General features: G+C 47.4%; 1 protein-coding gene across 4 annotated transcripts in view; it reads right to left on the reverse strand.

The window, feature by feature from the left end:
- JSRP1 (junctional sarcoplasmic reticulum protein 1) overlaps positions 1-19,910 on the reverse strand; it is a 177,803-nt gene that overhangs the window by 82,764 nt on the left and 75,129 nt on the right. The window lies entirely within an intron of this gene.

Here is a 19,910-nt window from a genome sequence, read left to right on the forward strand (position 1 = left end):
TATGCGTCATAACGAGGCACTTTTTGCGATGCTATTACTTCATTAAGCATTTTTACAAATGATAACACTGGGCATAGATTTCACTTCATTAGTACCAGTTTAATAGCCAATAATCAGCAATTGAAAGATGTCAAGTCAACCTTTGCAAAGGACCTTCCGCTGCGAAGAAATACAATCCCATGTTTTAAATAACTTGCAACAAAATATTATGGATTACAATTCCAGAGGCCCCATATATATATAGGGCAAAAACAACAGTTGATGGACAGAATGCAGAACAATGTCATACATTCACCCCAGTACAGAGATCTGGGCCTAAATCCATCGTTTTTTTGCACTCCACACCACCCTAGGTCAGACACTGGCTATATGAAAATCAGCCTTGACCCTGTGCCTCATGGGAACAGTCCAGCCCGAACTGCCAAACCATGTCTTTCCTGGACCGGAATCAAGCATCCTAGGACCGGTTTCTGGCTATCAGCCTTCATCAGCCTGGATAGCTTGACTCCAGTGGTATGGAGAGCCTCGGACTCACGTCTGAGCATACCCATTCCACTCGGGGTGACAAATGCAAAAACAACAGTTGATGGACAGAATGCAGAACAATGTCATACATTCACCCCAGTACAGAGATCTGGGCCTAAATCCATTGTTTTTTTGCACTCCACACCACCCCAGTTCAGACATGGCCATATGCAAATCAGCCTTGACACTGTGTCTCATGGGAACAGTCCAGTCCGAACTGCCAAGCCTTGTCTTTCCTGGACCGGAATCAAGCATCCTAGGTTCAGTTTCTGACTTTCAGCCGTCTTCAGCCAGGATAGCTTGACTTGCTTTTTCAAGATCACTCGGGTCACTTGGGTATGTGCACATACCAGAGTGAAACGCCCACGAGTTGTATCTTGCGCGGGAGCACTACAAATTACAGGACATATCATAGCCCTGACATTGCGACCAAAAGAAGAGCTGTTTTACATACAAAGACATCGTGCTCCACACCCAAGACCTATCGCAACCATATCTCGCGAGGCATCTGAAAATCAATCAATCAATCAATCAGTGACACTTATAAAGCGCGCTACATACCCGTAGGGTCTCAAGGCGCTGGGGGGGGGGGGGGGGGGGGGGTGCCGCTACTGCTCGAACAGCCAGGTCTTCAGCTTCTTCCTGAAGGAGAGGTGGTCTTGGGTCAGGCGCAGGTCGGGAGGGAGGGAGTTCCAGGTCTTGGCGGCCAGGTAGGAGAAGGACCTTCCTCCTGTAGTCGCTCTTCGGATGCGGGGGACGGCGGCGAGGGCGTGGTTGGCTGATCGGAGGTGGCGTTTGGGAGCGTAGAAGTTGACTCGGCTGTTGAGGTAGCTCGGTTCTTGGTCGTGTAGGGCTTTGTGTGCGTGGGTGAGGAGGCGGAAGGTGATTCTCTTATTGACGGGGAGCCAGTGAAGGTCTCTCAGATGTCCGGAGATGTGGCTGGTTCGTGGGATGTCGAGGATGAGTCTGGCTGAGGCGTTTTGGATCCGCTGGAGTCTCTTCTGGAGCTTGGCGGTGGTACCGGCGTAGAGGGCGTTGCCGTAGTCCAGTCGGCTGGTGACGAGGGCCTGGGTGACGGTCTTCCTGGTCTCTGTGGGGATCCACCAGAAGATCTTCCGTAGCATGCGTAGGATGTTGAAGCACGCCGAGGAGACGTTGTTGACTTGCCTGGTCATGGAGAGGGAGGAGTCCAGGATGAAGCCCAGGTTTCGTGCATGGTCTGTCGGTTTGGGTGCGGTGCCCAGGGCGGGAGGCCACCAGGAGTCGTCCCAGGCGGAGGGTGAGGAGCCCAGGATGAGGACCTCCGTCTTGTCCGAGTTCAGTTTCAGGCGGCTGGTCGTCATCCACTCGGCTACCTCTTTCATCCCTTCGTGCAGGTTGGCTCTGGCGGCGGCGGGGTCGTTGGTCAGGGAGAGGATCAGCTGGGTGTCGTCGGCGTAGGAGATTATGCTGAGGTTGTGTTTGCGTACGATGGCCGCGAGGGGGCTCATGTAGACGTTGAAGAGGGTGGGGCTCAGAGATGATCCTTGGGGGACGCCGCAGATGACTTCGGAGGCCTCTGACTTGTACGGTGGTAGGCGGACTCTCTGTGTTCTTCCGTCGAGGAAGGAGATGATCCATTCCAGCGCCTTGTCCTGGATTCCGATGTTGCTGAGGCGCCGTACTAGGGTGCGGTGGCAGACCGTGTCGAATGCCGCGGAGAGGTCTAGGAGGATGAGGGCCGCTGTTTCTCCATTGTCCATCAGGGCTCGGATGTCATCGGTGGCGGCGATGAGGGCGGTCTCGGTGCTGTGGTTGGCTCGGAAGCCGGACTGTGAGGGGTCGAGGGATCCGTTCGTCTCGAGGAAGGCGGCCATCTGCTTGTTGACGGTCTTCTCGATGACTTTGGCTGGAAACGGGAGAAGCGAGATGGGGCGGTAATTCTTGAGGTCGGTGGGGTCCGCTGTTGGTTTCTTGAGTAGGGCGCTGAGTTCGGCGTGTTTCCAGCTCTCAGGGAAGATGGTGGTGTCGAAGGATGTGTTGATGATGTCTCGCAGGTGGGGTGCGATGACAGCGTCGGCCTTGTTGAAGACGTGGTGAGGGCAGGGGTCGGTCGGTGATCCGGAGTGGATGGAGTTCATCGTGCGGATGGTGTCTTCGGTGCTGATCGGGGTCCAGGCGTGGAGGGTGGTGGTGGGGGGTGGTTGTTCGGTCATGGTGTGCGTTGGTTGGTTGTTGAAGCTGCTGTGTATGTCCGTGATCTTGTTGTGGAAGTATGAAGCGAGGGAGTTGCAGAGGTCTTGCGATGGGGTGATGTCGTTGTTTCCTGCGCTGGGGTTGGAAAGCTCTTTCACGATGTTGAAGAGTTCCTTGCAGTTGTGTGCGTTGTTGTCCAACCGGTCCTTGAATGCTGTTTTCTTGGCGGCGCGGATCAGCTGGTGGTGTTTCCGGGTGGCAAGTTTGTAGGAGGTCCTGTTGTCCGGTGTCGGTTCCCTTTTCCAGACTTTCTCGAGGGCTCGGCAGTTCTTCTTGGAGCTCTTGAGTTCGTCGGTGAACCATAGGGCCTTCTTGCTGCCGGGTCTGCTAGGCGGGGTCCTCAGTGGGGCGAGTTCGTCCGCGCAGTTGCTGATCCACTTTGTGAGGTTGTCGGCGGCCTGGCTGGGGTTCGCTGAGCTGGCAGGTGGGTGCTGGCTCAGGGAGGTGGCGAGCTGGTCTGCTGTGATCTTGTTCCAGCTTCTGCGGGCGGCCTGTTGCTGGTGATGGTGGGTCGTCGTTCTCTTGAAGGTGAAGTGGACGCAGCTGTGGTCCGTCCATTGAAGCTCTGTGGCGTGGCTGAAGTCGATGTCTGTGCTGGATGAGAAGACGGCGTCGAGTGTGTGTCCGGCGAGGTGGGTGGGGGTGTACACCAGTTGCTTGAGTCCCAGGTTGGCGAGGTTGTCGAGCAGGGTGCTGGTGTTGCGGTCGTTGTTGTTCTCCAGATGGAAGTTGAGGTCTCCCAGGAGGATGTAGTCAGCGGAGGGGAGGGCATGCGGGCTGACGAAGTCGGCGATGTCCTCGCTGAATTGCGTGCGTGGTCCAGGGGGTCGGTATATCAGGGTGCCTCTGAGGGTGGTGTTCGGGTTGGTGTGGATCTGGAAATGCAGATGTTCGGCGCTGGTCAGGGTGTTGTCGGTGCTGGTCGTGAGACGGATGGTGCTCCTGTGGATGATGGCGATGCCTCCTCCCATCTGGTTGGCGTTTCGGTCCCTCCGGACGATCTTGTAGCCCTCTGGGATAGCGATGGCGATGTCGGGAGCTGAAGAGGCGTTCATCCAGGTCTCCGTGAGGAAGGCAACGTCAGGGGCTGTGGCGTCTAGTAGGTTCCCGAGTTCGATGGCGTGTCTGTGGACGGAGCGGGTGTTGAGCAGGATGCACTTGAGGTGGGTGCTGCTGGTGTTCGACTTGGCGGGTGCTGGTGCGGGGCTGGTCCGGATGCAGGAGAACTTGCAGGCGTGGCAGCTGAAAGGTCCGTGGGTACGTCTTGGAGTGGCTTGATGGCATTCTGGGAGTCGGTCGGTGTTGAGAGCGATGAGGGTGGCGGCGGAGTACGTCAGGCGGGTCGGTCGGGATCTTCGTGGGCCAGGGGTCCTGGCACTGGGCGCGGTCCAGGCGCGGACGGGCGCAGACGGGCTTACCTTTGGCGCGCCTTCGGCGCACAATCGGCGCGCCCGCTGCGCGTGACCGCTGCGCGTTCGCACAGTCGCCATTTAAGGCGAAGTGCGCGGGTGGGCGGAGCAGCTGGGAGGCGGGAGCGGGGAGGGTACAGAATAGAAAAGGGGCGGGGAAAGGCGGCGGTGGCGGGAAGGGAGGGCGGAGGGCGGCGAGGTAGGCGGACAACAAGGAAGGAAAAGCTAAACACGGGGAAAAAGAAATTAAAAACAAAACAGGCACAAATAATCGAAAAAACAAGGGCAAAATGAGAGTAAAACAAAGCAGGCACAAATTAACGTCAAAACAAAGGGCAAAAACAACCGCAGCGGCGGCAGCCGGCAACCGGCAAACGAGGCAGCAGTGAGGCAGAAGGCAGGCAAGGGGCACACGCAGCAGCTGGTGGCCGTGCGGCGCGGGGGTGTCCCACAAGTGGAAGTGGAAAAGTGGACAAGAGACATGCTGTTATTTTCAAAAGTCTGCGAACTTGCTCTAAAATCTACACGATAATTTACTCATGTTTCTCAGTTACAGGATGCTTAAAGCCTTGATAAAGTTACGCCAAGTAACGAAACACGTGTCTGCGACCTGCTTCAATCCCTCAGGACAAAAGTGGAGGATCTAGAAAAAGAAACCTGCAAAATCATTGATGTCCTTTGAAATCTGTACATTGTACCATCATTTTTTGCAGTTAAAACTTGTATTGTGACTAAAACCTATCTAGAAAAGATATTAAAATCACCAAATGTAAATGTAATGTTCTGATGTGCTCTTTCTGTACAAATATAGAAACATTGTACATACTGTAAGTTACTAGTCACGGCACCCTAACCGGGTCAGGACTGAGAATCACTTCCAAAAAAAGCATATGCTTTGGATATCAAATATTAGTGTGCCAAGGTACAACCAATATTAGAAGCCCCATATATAGGGAAAGGAAGGCCGACTTTAAAGTTTCTCGATGGCCGCAATCGGATAACTACTATTCAAATAATACATGCTTACATTCACTGTTTGTAACTTTATTTTAGGTGATTATCCAAAAAGTCTGGCATACCCCTGTCCCTACAGAATGCAAGCTGGGACTAACACTTAGGCGAAAAGAAAAATGTCTTGGCCTACCAATGCTCAGTGATTACAAGATGGCTCCCACGCAATAAAATATATCATTATATTTAATGATAAGGTACTGGGTGCTAATTAATGTTGAATAAAATCCAAGCCCTAATACCATTTCAGAAAGTCTCTCGTTGCTTACAACTTTATTTCACATATTTCTTAAATATGAACTTTCTAATAACCTAAATGGGCCGACAACAGCAAAGAAGGGAATACAGTCTTCTTACATTGATTTTCAAGCAAGAGACAGAATAGATCTCTTCGAGCGCAACATCTTGATAGGTGCTTTGTGTTGTACTAACTGGATCAGCTTGGAAAGGGATTTTGGGGATCTACAAACATTACTGATCAAGAAGTTATTTTTTAGTGCACAGCCCTCAGCCTTGATTCCATACATAAATAGCTCATGCAGTCCAGATTTTATCTATGCATTCTGGGACTTGTAGTACTAGCATCCTGGCTATCAAGACTTCCGGGTCACTGAAATACCATCTCATTAGGAGCTCATTACTCGTATATGAGGAATACTTCTGGCATCAGTGCTGCTGCGACGAGTTCCGTAGCTTTCGCCTTATTATTGAGCTTTACACCTGAACATTTTGCCTGATTTTAGCAGGTACAAAAATAAATGAGAACTGTGACATTTTGACAAAAGTTTTAATTTTCAATTCGAACAAAAAAGCAAAAGCAGTAATTAGGCACAAAAACTGGCCAAATACTCAGCATCAATGGCAATTCACAGGGTGAATTTTGGGCCAGTCACTAAAAAGCATTCAGAAGAGTGACCTCAAGTCTCACTCATTATGAGTGAGACTAACACATCTGGAGGTCAGACTGAGCTCTCACTCTCAGAAGACAGAATGAGACCACGGATGGAAAGGGCTATGTCTAAATGTATTTCTGTCCAGAGTTCCGCTTTATGCAGAGCAGGTCACGGGAGCTGCAGAAGTTTCAGGAAGCAAAACCACCTCTGGAGTTGCCCTCACACAGAGCCCTTCATTTGCTGGGTGGAGCCATATTGGAGTGTTGTTCCACAAATTTTGTCAGCCAACTGTCTAATCTGGTGAGGCTTTAGGTCCTTAATTTGAGCTTGGTTGACAGGATGCTCCGCCAAATTACATAGACATTGTGCTACAACTAGGCCTGGGTGGAGTTTGTAAAGTTTTACTCAGCGGAACTCCGCGAAGTGCAGGAAAAACTCAGCCTTGCGCTGCGGAATTCCACCAGAGTCGGACTCTAAGTCGCTCTGCTCGCACTGATTGTTTGTGCCAGAAGTTTGCCCTATGCTGTAAAATCAGCGCGAACAGCACTACGCATCGTGACAGAGGATGCTGCTGCTTTCTGCGCTTCAAGTAGACATTCTACTCGAGCAGCGTCTTCCTCAAAGCAAGCAGCAGGTCCTTCTGGGACAGCCCGCTTTGAGAAATCTTGCCGGGAGTAGGTCTAGTGCTCGATTTTTTTCATGCAAGCCGCTTTAGAGAGAAAAGGCAAAACTCCGCAGGCGGAGCGGAATTCTTCACCCACATATAGCTATAACAGACTTATAAAATGGTGAACTGAACATCTGCCACGTCTGTATCCGGTCTGCAAAACTCTATAAAAGGCACTTCGTCTTATCCTATTAATTTTATATTCATTTTGCTTGTTTTATCATTTAACTGATATCAGTTTCTATGCTGTCGCTGATGGCATAATGTCACTTCCTGTGATGTCATAAAATATGATCACTAGTTCTCACTTCTAAGAATTATCAAAACTTGAGAACTGTGTCAAAATGATGCATGAAATAGGTCTTTTAAATACTGGCCGCTCTGCAGAAATTGTCAGCTTTCCAAATGTTATCTGCAGATATTGCAAATTGGACAACAGTTGCGGAATGCAGTAGCATGTTCCCTGTATACTAAGTTAAAGACAGGGTCCTGTTCAGGAGGTACCTATAAGTATAGTGGACCTCTCAGGGGTTGGTATATACTGTTTTTAGAACTGTGGGTGGTTATGATAACTATAACCACGTGTAGGGGAAAGAACCTTTTGTTGTTAAATTACCCTCACACACCCTAGTGGTGTCATGCTTCATCATCGGGTCACCCCGGCCCCTAAAAGCCGGGGTGGGCTCAACCACAATGTTGGGTAGCTCTTTAGATAGATGAAGGGGGGGGCTTTAAAGATAAAATACCTCAGTTAGACCCCTGGTTTCCCTTTATTCTTGGGTCTGACTGGGTGGGTAAAATTCTAAAAACGGGTCTTGTTTGGTTTTAATGGTCCTAAGACCCTAGTGCCGACATGTTTCAGTCCAAAGGCGGCCGTAAAGGTCCCGGACTTTCTTCAGGGCAAGATCAATACCCCCCTCTATGTGTGGGGAATAAAAGGATGGGCAGTCCCTATCCTCACCGTGATACGAGGGAAGAGTAGCTTCTCCTCGTGAAAACCAAATGTGTTAGTGTATCTGCATGTTGCCAGGCTCCATCCAATTTGTAGGGGTTTTGCGCTTTATACAATAGGACCGGAGTGATGCCAAGGGTGGTCTCAGATTCGAAGTCTCACCCAGCTCTCACACCTATTGCGGCTCCCGGTCCCAGGCTAATGCGCATTTTTTTGATAAAAAGTTTCAAAGAAGGATATACTCCAATTTGTTTTCCTCTTCCACCCCCTAAACACTGAAAAGTTTCAGTGTCGTCGGTTAGTTATTAATTGGACAACAGCCCATCTGTGAATGACACTGCGGTCACCATGTCGGTCTACCTAACAGCTGCCACATGACCCTTATGTTTAATTCTGCTCACTCACCGCCCAGGTTGCATTTAATCTTACCCCTTCAAGTCCATTCAACTCTCACCATGTGCTAAATATAAACTTTGCTTTGTTGCTGGCTGCCTGTGTTGTGAACCTTTCAAGCTGCGAAGCACAATTTGATAACAACGCGATATTTGATAAGGTTATCTCGACAACATCCCAAGCGACTGCCGTGTTCAGGTCTGGATGGATAGCAAGCAGATTTAGGCAACGAGGAAGGAACACCTGTTGTGTTTTTGAGAATGCGGAGAGAGAAGGACAAATTACACATTTTATAAGATTCATCCATGGTAAGCAAATGAGAGAATAATTGACAAAGAAGAAAGACTTGGTGACCGTTTGATCAGAAACATACAGAGTAAGGAAAGCGTGAACGATAAACTACTATGGGCCCTAAATTCTTTAAGCAGTCAATGACTCCCGTGTCATGTGTGTCATTCAGCCAATCCTGCTACTTCAGACAACACTAAGCATGTTGTAAGTCAGTACCAGCAATGGGTGATGTGAAAGTACAAGTACCAGCACGCTCTGTGTAGTTGGTTGGAGAACCGCGAAAGGCTGAGAGTTAACCTCATGGCATGGGACAAACTGACCACTATCTCTACATGCGAACAATGCATCACAAGCGAAAACATGCATCTTATGCAAGACCATGCATTAGTGTGAAGATGCATATCTAGGTGACTATATATATTCCCTATCAGCTTTACCATTCATTTAAGACTGTACCTTCACATGTGAGGCTGTACCTCCATATAAGACATAATACATGTAACACGTACCTCCAAGTAAAAATGTAAAATATATGAGGCGTACATTTACGTTTGAGAACATTACCACCTTGTCAGTACCTTAAACCAGTGACTCTTAATCTGTGGTCCGGGGTCCCCCGGGGGTCTGTGACGTCTTGTCAGGGGGTCCCTGACCGCTTAGAATAATAAATATTATTACTAGAGAACTACAGTCTACCTAAAAATTGAAGCAAAATGTAAACTTAACATTTTAAAATGTTTTGCAAATGTGAAGGAATTTGAAATTGGAGTCGAAAAATAAAGTTGATATCCTCAAATTGATTCGTCGGAGCGGAACAAGTGCATCAAAGAGAAAATAATATGGACAATGGGTGGCCTCAATTTAATTTAAAAAAGCTCCAACTTTCCCATTGAAATAAAAATTCGATTTTATAGTAATTTGTGAAATAAACAAAATCTTTCTTCTGTGTATTTGGTTGATGAATGTTTAAGTCTGAAATTTTGTGAGGTTGTAATGATCAGAATTGATTAGGCCGGGGTCCTCAGTTGGGATCCTCAGATTCCTGTAATGATTTAGTGGGGGTCCCCGGATTCGAGTAATTATTAAATGGGGGTCCACAGAATTCAAAACGTTAAGAACCACTGTCTTAAACCATACTTTCATGTAAGGTACTGAGACACGCTAAACCACTTTGAATAATGCATCCAGGTGTTCTACATGACACTATGCATTTGTGTGATAACATACAGTGTCAGGATACACCCCAATATGAGACTACATTTACGAACGACTGTCCATCCGTGTGAGACTGGACATTCATATGAGAATTCACATCCATGTAACACCCAAGCCCCAATATGATGATGTACCCCAAAGACCTCTCATGGTCTAACTATGTGCCCCAAGCTCTTTGACCCATTAGTGAGTTCCAAGCTGCTCACAATGTCCGCGTGAAACACAATTGGCACCCTGTGTAAGGTGAATTTGTGTGATGAGCACTGTCAGAACCCATCGCACAATGTCTTTACGTGCATCCCAGGGTACCTCCCACTGCCTCGCAATGTGGTGAGCGCTGCTCATGATGTCAATAAGTTCCAAGCTCCTTACAGTGCTCACGTGCCCACTTTTCACACGCTGTCTGTTCGTGAGTCTGAAGCACAGGACACTGTCAATGTCTTCAAGGTTACCTCCCATTATCCATGTTCCACATGTTATGACAAACCTTTTGCTCATGTGCCCTGTGCTAGCTCACACTATCTATGTGTGCCAAGAAACATCACATTGCCTGACCACGTGCTGTGACCTACCTCACTGTCTGATGAATGCCAACTTTAGGTACAGCGGTCTGTGCTACCAAAGCCAACTCTCACGGTCTGTCCATGCCTCCAAGTACTTCACATTCTAGGTCCTTGCTCCTCAAACTCCTCTACAGTCTGTAAGCTCCTCACACTGCGTATATCTATTCCCCAAAATCCTTGTTTTGTAAGTTCATAGATACCTCACACCTCATGCTATGATGCCCAAACTCATACTTTCTTTCCCTAAGTCCTGTGCTCTTCACACTGCCGCGCCACTTTTCTCAAGCTACCTCCCAATATCCATGTGCCACAAGTCTCTTGTCAGACTGTACCTCCATGTCTTCAAAGGGGATCAAAATGTCTTTCTGTTAGCTCATGCACCTCAAGCTTCACCACAACTTTTGCTTCTCTGCCTCAAGCTACAATGCCCTGCTGCATGCCTCACTCTCCCTGTTCATGTGTCCCTGGCTACCTTACTCTATCCATCCATGTGTGCTCAGCTCACACTGTCCATGGCTGCAAAGATACCTCAAACTGTTGGTCAGATGCTAAGAGACGTCATGTTGTCCATGGTCCTTCAGCTCAACCGTATGCGCCAGCCACCTCGCTTCCTCTAGCGACATGTCTGTAGCTGTGTTTACCATGTGCCAGTCCAGCTCACCCCAGAAGGTGGAAAGTAAAGCCCTCCACATCTAAACGATCCAGAGAGTCTGCAATCTGGTATGAGAAAAAAGAGAGGGCTACACGAAGGAAGAGGGAATAACAGATCTCTATGGTTTCGTCCATACAGTCCTTGTTTTCAGTCTACGAAAGACTGAGGAGATTCAGAGAGAACTATAATATCATTGATGCAATCAGCCAGATCAATAAGACCCCCCGCATTAGCAGTGGGGTACAGTCACAAAGCCATACATGCAAGTTCAATGAGCACAGTAAAGAACCACAGTGCAGCTCCAAAGGTGCATGGGTCCAATACATTTGTTCTCTAGCTCATCAATATAGACAATTCAACTGCAAGGACTGCTGGCATGGGCAGACTCTGATCCTCTTCTTAGATTATCTCTGTTGGCAGTGTACACGGTCAGATAAGCTTCTAAAAATGCCTCTGTTGCGAGAGCTCGTACATAGGATTTACCCATTCCATTACCGGTGTATCCAAACACTTTTGCACTTGCGTAAATGTCCCTCACATCCTATCAGGCCCATGCAGGAGAAACCATGCAACCCCAACCCTCTTTTCAGACCAATGCAGACAAATGTGGGTCCTTACGCTGTTTTTACTAGCATGATTCCTTGACAATCAACACCTCTCCATTGGCTTTTGACTACCATAAAAAAACATATTATTTCTACTTTAATTTGATAATGTATCACAGAGATTGCAGGTTTCCTAGATCCACTATTAAAGGAAGGGCACCAATGTAGGGACAAGAAATAAACAGACAATGGGCATGAATACCACAACACTGGGATCAGAACTCACTGAAACTGGGATGGGATATATTGCACCCTCGTTCGGTTAGATGCCTAAGGCCCCTGACCTCCTACACTACTATGTATGAGATGTTGAAGGCAAGGAGATGATCAACAGCCAAGGGGGACACCAGTACACAAGCATCAAGAGAACTGAGGCAGCAACAAACACATAAGAGCTAAAAACATAAATGTTTCATTTTCAAATCTAATTAGATTCCAGTGTAAACAATGTGAAAACAGCGAACTTCAAAACAAGTCGCTAGATGTAATGGTACCATCTTGCTATCCCTTCAAATTCTATGAGGATTCTAAACCGGCTCTGGACACGTGGGGGTATAATGAGGAATAGGAACATACCACCGACCGGAATATTGCATGATCTGAAAAGATGATTTTTATTGTACTTAGGGCATCAATACGATATTAGATGAAAACCACGCCCTGATGAAGTCCACAGGTAGTGGACGAAACGCGTTGGCTGTTTCATGTAATTCCTGTGAGAAATAAATATTTCCTTGGAAGCAACATGGATCAAATGGACTAATTTACTGTGGAAACTGTTGCTTGCGGTGCACTCCACATTTACACATGGAATTGTTCTGATCTTTTGATTGCTCTTTTGAAACAGCGGGAGCAGTCGATATGCAAGAGACGTTGCTTCTTAATTTTGTGTTTTTAGACTGTGTTCGGGTAATTGGGAGGGAGGTGCGATTGCTATATAGACTCGCTGTTTCATTGCTTTCTGAACTAAAAAACACATGCTTAACCGTCAAAAAAGGGAGAAAATTACAAAAAACAATTTGATGGACAGAATGTAGATCAATGTCTTACATTCACCCCAGTACAAGGATCTGGGCCTAAATCCATCCACATTCAGTCCATCACTTGTTGTTTTTGCAATTGCCGCCCCAAGTGCGCTGGGGATGCCCAGACGTGGGTCCCAGGCACTCCACACCACTTGGAGTCAAGCTAGCCGGGCTGATGAGAGGTGTTACCTCGAAACCGGTCCGGTCCTCGGATGCTTGATTCCGTTCTGGGAAGGACATGGCTTTTGTAGTTCGGACTGGACTGTTCCCATGGGGCAACAGGGTCAGAGCTGATTTGCATATCGCCATTGTCTAACCCAGGGTGGTGTGGAGTGCAAAAAAACGATGGATTTGGGCCCAGATCTTTTGACTGGGGGAGTGTGTGACATTGATCCACATTCAGTCCATCACTTGTTGTTTTTGCAATTGCCGCCCCAAGTGCGCTGGGGATGCCCAGACGTGGGTCCCAGGCACTCCACACCACTTGGAATCAAGCTAGCCGGGCTGATGAGAGGTGTTACCTCGAAACCGGTCCGGTCCTCGGATGCTTGATTCCGTTCTGGGAAGGAAATGGCTTTTGTAGTTCGGACTGGACTGTTCCCATGGGGCAACAGGGTCAGAGCTGATTTGCATATCGCCATTGTCTAACCCAGGGTGGTGTGGAGTGCAAAAAAACGATGGATTTGGGCCAGATCTTTTGACTGGGGGAGTGTGTGACATTGATCCACATTCAGTCCATCACTTGTTGTTTTTGCAATTGCCGCCCCAAGTGCGCTGGGGATGCCCAGACGTGGGTCCGAGGCACTCCACACCACTGGAGTCAAGCTAGCCGGGCTGATGAGAGGTGTTACCTCGAAACCGGTCCGGTCCTCGGATGCTTGATTCCGTTCTGGGAAGGGCATGGCTTTTGTAGTTCGGACTGGACTGTTCCCATGGGGCAACAGGGTCAGAGCTGATTTGCATATCGCCATTGTCTAACCCAGGGTGGTGTGGAGTGCAAAAAAACGATGGATTTGGGCCAGATCTTTTGACTGGGGGAGTGTGTGACATTGATCCACATTCAGTCCATCACTTGTTGTTTTTGCAATAACCGTCAAAAAAGACACACATACACAAACACAAATAGGTATGATGGAAGGCCACTACATTTGGCCTCCAACAGTGACACATACAAACGTTAATTGGAATATTGAGACGAGAATGCCACTCACACCCAAATGTAACACAACATTAGACCCAATGCACACAATCTCACAAGCAGTGGTTAATTTGTAAAACAATAAGTGCCAGGGCTCTTGTCATGAGGACACGGCAACTTGCACCATCCACCTCCCCTGCTAGCACTGCCAATTACAGTGCGAGCACAATTAAGTGCCGCTGCAGAGCACCGGAAATTACCAGCTCAAATGAGGCACTGCTCACAAGTCTGTCGAAGATCCACCACCTGTAATACTGATGAGATGCAGACATGCACATTTGAAATGACTATCAAAGCTCAAGGAGCACTACTTATTTTTTAACTACATCTAAGTGGCGTAGGTATCGACAGTGTGGCAGGCCCAGTGACACTGGGGCCCAGGTGTATGAGAGCACTCCACCCCAATTATGCTTGTCTTTTTACCACCCACCCAATACAAGGGCAGGAGCTAATTTTCCTTGCTTGCCACTGGACAAATAGCACTCATGTAATGCCACCGTCTGGCAACTTGAAAATTCGAAGAACCCGCACACCAAAGGCTCTATGACCAGAGACAGGAGGATACTGAAATGCATACCATAACTAAAACTCAAGACATACCTAACACACTCGTCCAATTTTGGAGCACCACCATTGGAAACCAATAACCAGCATTCACTACTCAGCATAGTAAGGACAGCAGATATTGACATGTTCTCATAAATGTTTGAAACACTGAACACACTCATACGGGGCCTTTGTCAATAGGAAAGTCGACAACCAGCAGACATCACGCACTGTAGTGTAACACAAATCCCACTCATCACACTTGCATTGGATAGCACAAGGTCCCAAGACCTGAACCACTGTCTGAATTATCACCATTGGCCAACCCACAAGCATCAGAAAAAATGGTTCACAAAAAATGTTGTGCTTTACAAAAACGATCAAACATAACTCGTTTGTAAGAAAATTAATTAATTAGAGAAACAGCGATCACGGCTAAGACTCATCATTAAAATCTACAGTAATGAAGGTTGATCTCTACTGTGTTTGTCGCCCTTTCAGTGACAACTGACTCGCACAAGTGAGAATTGAGATGGCCAAGCCAATGTCAACACCTTGCAAGCCTAGACAGGCTATCCGCTGAGCCATCTAGATATACTGAAGCTCTACCTGCGTCATTCTTGGAGCAAGTAGAAGGACACAGAATATAGTACGCTAGAAGCAGGTAGATAAACATACAACCAATCACAGCTATGGACGGACCATGGCCGACACCACTTTCGCATATAGTGCACTGAAGAATCTTACGATCACATCCTGCGTCAGGTCCTGACTCTAAGAGGCAGCACATATCAGTGACTAGATAATCAGCAGGATTTCTTCTTGAAGTTTTTGAATGTGGCGGTGATTGGGGTTGATGGTGATGAACGTAGCGAAAAGGCCAAACTCAACACCCATGGCTGCTGGCAAACCACAACAGACAAGGAAGCCAAGATCATCGATTAGGGACACATGCTGGCCCATGGGCCATACAATAGATGGATGAGGAGCAGAGACCCAAAGTTTGCCTTAGAAGTTCACTTCGGCAATTTTCGGAGTTGCTGAAACCCAAGACTGCCTAGTCTGGATTTCACTTTCTTCTACTTCTTCCTCCAACATACACTTGTCTCTTCATCTGACTCTTCAAAGTTCTTTTTCATCCTTGCTTTCCTGTTTCTGCCTCACTCTCCCCTGCTTTGGTCAATGACTGATAATGGTCCCCATAACCGCGCGTCACTGCCCTCCACCTGCACCCACCAGAACAAAATAAGCTGTGGATAAGACCAGCAAAAAGGATGTATAAGACCACCAAAGGTGTATCATGACACATGAGATGCTGAGAACCAGGTCGGTGATTTGGACCTCGTTCCTCCCTGGCACCAGCACCGTCTCCCTGATAGAGGTGCTGCATTTCCAGCCTTAACAACAGGGGTGCACAAATGTAATTCCTACTTGCTTCAGATCATCAAAATGTAGAACAAGCACACCATAGGCAGAATCCACCCTGGGATTCGGTGATGAGCATATTCTGAAGATAATGTATTGTATTTTATTGTAATTGCATTTGTATAGCATTTACTACCCCTGACGAGGCGTCAAAGCGCTTTTTCGGCGAGTAGCACGCTACTCCAGGACACATAGAGGATTAGTGTTGAATTAGTATAGTGAAACATGAAAGTAAATTTTAAGTAGTAGATAGGTTAGTCAGTTATTTGGATTCAATTCAATTCAATTCAATTCAGTGATTTATATAGCACGCTACATACCCAGAGGGTCTCAAGGCGCTTGGAGAAGGGTGGGGAGTTACTTGTCGAATATCCAGGTTTTAAGTTGCTTTCTGAATGCTAGGTGGTTCTGAGTGAGGCGAAAGTGAGTGGGAAGTGAGTTCCAGGTTTTAGCCGCCAAGTAGGAGAAGGATCTTCCTCCCATGGTGGTTTTGTTGATGCGAGGTACAGCAGCAAGGGCTTGGTGGGAGGAGCGTAGCTGGCGGGAGGGGGTGTAGAAGGAAAGTCGTGTGTTGAGGCATTCGGGTCCAAGTTCGTAAAGTGCTTTGTGTGCGTGGGTTAGAAGGCGGAATGTTATCCTCTTATTGATGGGGAGCCAGTGGAGGTTTTTCAGGTGACCAGAAATGTGATCTTTACGCGGAATGTCTAGAATGAGTCTGGCTGATGCGTTCTGGATGCGTTGGAGTTTTTTCTGAAGTTTTGCGGTGGTACCGGCGTATAGGGTGTTTCCGTAGTCCAGAGGGCTTGTAACCAGTGCGTGGGTGACCGTTTTTCTGGTTTCAGTGGGGATCCAGCTAAATGTTTTTTTGAGCATGCGAAGAAGGTTGAAGCAAGATGACGAAACTGCGTTGATTTGTCTGGTCATCGAGAGTGAGGAGTCCAGAATGATGCCCAGGTTTTGTGCGTGGTCTGTTGGGATGGGTGCTTTTCCAAGGGATTCTGGCCACCACGAGTCGTCCCAGGCGGAGGGGGAGGTACCTAAGATAAGGACTTCTGTTTTGTCGGAATTCAGTTTCAGACGGCTGTGCTTCATCCATTCGGCTACTTCTCTCATTCTTTTATGTAGGTTGGTTTTGGCGGTGTTAGGGTCTTTGGTGAGTGAGAGGATCAGTTGAGTGTCATCAGCGTAGGAGATGATGTTGAGGTTGTGTTGACGTGCGATGGCCGCGAGGGGGCTCATGTATACGTTGAAGAGGGTGGGGCTGAGTGAAGATCCTTGTGGCACGCCGCAGATGACTTCAGTGGCTTCTGATTTGAATGGTGGGAGGCGGACTCTCTGAGTTCTTCCGGCCAGGAACGAGGTGATCCACTCCAGTGCTTTTCCTTGAATTCCGATGTTACTGAGGCGTTGTAACAGGGTGCTATGACAGACTGTGTCGAAGGCTGCGGAGAAGTCGAGGAGAATGAGGGCGACGGTGTCACCATTGTCCAGTAGAGTTCGAATGTCGTCTGTTGCTGCGATGAGTGCGGTCTCAGTGCTGTGTTTGGCTCGGAAGCCAGACTGTGAGGAGTCGAGGGATTTATAACTTATTAAACTATTGTTCAAAACAGTAGGATCAAGAATAGAGGTTTGCTGTTTGCTGTTTGCAAGCCTGAAAATGTAGGTCGCAAATGGATTAAGATTTAAGGATTGAGCCACCTCATTAGATTTTTAAATTTTTGTTCCTATTTCAGTGATTTTCGAAAATAGCATCTCTCTTTCCATGTGATTACTCCTGTTTCTAAGGATACCTTTGGCAAGTTTGTTTCTGCACAGCATGTGATAAGATACTGCGTTTTCACATGTTTTATCAGTGCTTTGTTTTTTACTAAATGTTTTGTAATTCGCAGTATTTGAAAGATTCTAGTTAAAAGAACAGCTTTGCTCTCAGCAGGTCCTCTTTCATGATACGCACTGGCTGGTCTTATCCACTTCTTGCTTAATTTGCGGTGCTTGTAGGTGGTGGACACCGGCACTCATTTTTCGGGGCCCGGGACTTATTTTTTGTCATCAGACTTTGACAATTAACAAGAGAGAACAACTCAGAAAAGGAAGTAACAAAGAGAAAAGGAAAGATAAGAAAACGAAAAAGGAGAAGGGGGGGTGTAAGAAATAACCTAAAATAAACTGAAAGACAGGAAGTCTGGGGGGGGGGGACAAGACAAAACACTTTCAAATTCGTCAGCCCTGGCAGTGATCTCCTAAGAAACAAGCATTTACAATGCAACGGTCTCAAACAGATAAATAAATGGCATTGTTATTTACAATGCCAATAGCTTAATCTCTGGCAAATGCAAGACCTATTGCATTTGCACACGCACACACACAGACACATACACACACAGAGCCACACACAAACACACAGAGCCACACACACACACAGGGCCACACACACACACACACACAGAGCCACATACACACAACGCCACACACACACACAGCGCCACACATAGAGTCAAACACACAGCCACACACACACAGAGCCACACACACACAGAGCCACACACATACACACACAGAGCCACACACACACACAGAGCCACACACACACACACACAGCCACACATACACACAGAGCCACACACAAACACAGAGCCAGACACACACACACAGCCTCACACACACGCACAGAGCCACACACACACAGCCATGGTCCTACGATGGGCTACACGTGTGAGCTGCCTGATGGGTATAAATGAGCAAGGCTATTTGTGAAGGCGCCCCCATCCCTAACAACTGCAGTCAGTCTCACAACAGATCCCTGGGGAACGGGAGCGGCAGGCAGGGCCAAGGGACTGCTTATTTTATGCAAAATGCAGAATTGCCATACCCCGCTACCATCTTCAGCGACAATGGGAACCTTAAGCAGACACTCGCACAAGAAAGAAACATGTTACTAGAGGAGGGCGAAGGCACTTTGTACACATGCAGCTTTTATCCCGGACCAGAACTGGTTCCTTTCAGAGTTCTTTTGTAGAGCAGAAAAGGTGTCCTGGAAAGTGCGCTGGGACATCCTTGGAGGCATTAACTACTCACAATGACCGATACAAGGACACAAACTTGTGTGCGTCTCCAAGGTGTGCACCCCATACTGGTGTGAGACACGTGTAACTGTATTTGCACATGTAAAAATAGTGTAAAAGAGCGCCTGCCTGGTCCCTCCCATACAAAAAGTAAATACATATTTGGGAGAAAAAAAGACAGTGAGCCTGGGGCTTAATGGAGGAAGAAGTGGTGGAAGCAACAGGCAGTGGGCACTCCTTAAGAATGGGGATTCATTTCCTTTCACGTGGAGTTGGCATAACCTGTTCTTATTTATATTCTAAAGTGCCTTATGTCATGCTCTCACCTGTCCCACCTGTCAGTGTTTAGGCGCAGGTGAGTGACCCTCCGGAAGCACTTGCTACTTTAAGGGTGACCTCGGTAGAAAGCTTGACAGGAAGACTGCAATGGGACCCCACTTGCACCAGGAGCGCATCCCTTGAGAGCTCAATGCCGAATGGAAGGACTGCGCCTGCTTCGTGTTATCTCCCATGAATGCCTGAAGACTATAGCACAACCCTTTGAGACCACTTTACAATAAAAATGATAACAATCCTGCCACGGAAGGTGGGGATGTCTGTCATTGCGACAGGCTCTTCATAAGTGCTATCTATCGATACGAGAGGCACTCATGAACGGCCAGAGGAAAAATTAAACTGTCAGATAGCACAATAAGTAAATTGACATAGACATCGACGTAAAATCTTGAAATAAAGTCCCAAAAAAACTGAGGATAAAGCAAGCACTGACTAAGATAATCTTTTTGGTGATTATATAGTGAAAAGTTCTTCATAGGCAGCAGGTCTAACATAAAACACACAAATGCCAGCTTTCCAATGGCCACGCATAACCCACAAACCACGAAAGATCAAACATATACGCAAGGAACATGCTCATAATTAAGAACAATTCGAGCAGCAATCTTCGGACACGGGTGTATCAATATTGTAATTTTGCAGACTCTTTGCAAATATGTGAATTGCATCAGCTTAAACAATGAATTTCTAATTAACCTATAAGCACACACAAACAAGAGACCACCCCAGTTGCGCTTCAAGCCTAGTTCCGGCTGGGCATAAAGTTGTGATTCCCTGGGCAGGTTACATGTGAGCACACAGGTTATAATAACTTTCCACCAAGCACATGCTTTATAGTTGGTGTAAAATCCATTTGCAAACACGCCCCAAAGCAAATACCATTTGCGCCTAGTGTTCTCAAAGTTTT

Source organism: Lissotriton vulgaris, chromosome 12 (genome assembly GCF_964263255.1).
Source record: "Lissotriton vulgaris chromosome 12, aLisVul1.2, whole genome shotgun sequence".
Taxonomy (NCBI): Eukaryota; Metazoa; Chordata; class Amphibia; order Caudata; family Salamandridae; genus Lissotriton; species Lissotriton vulgaris.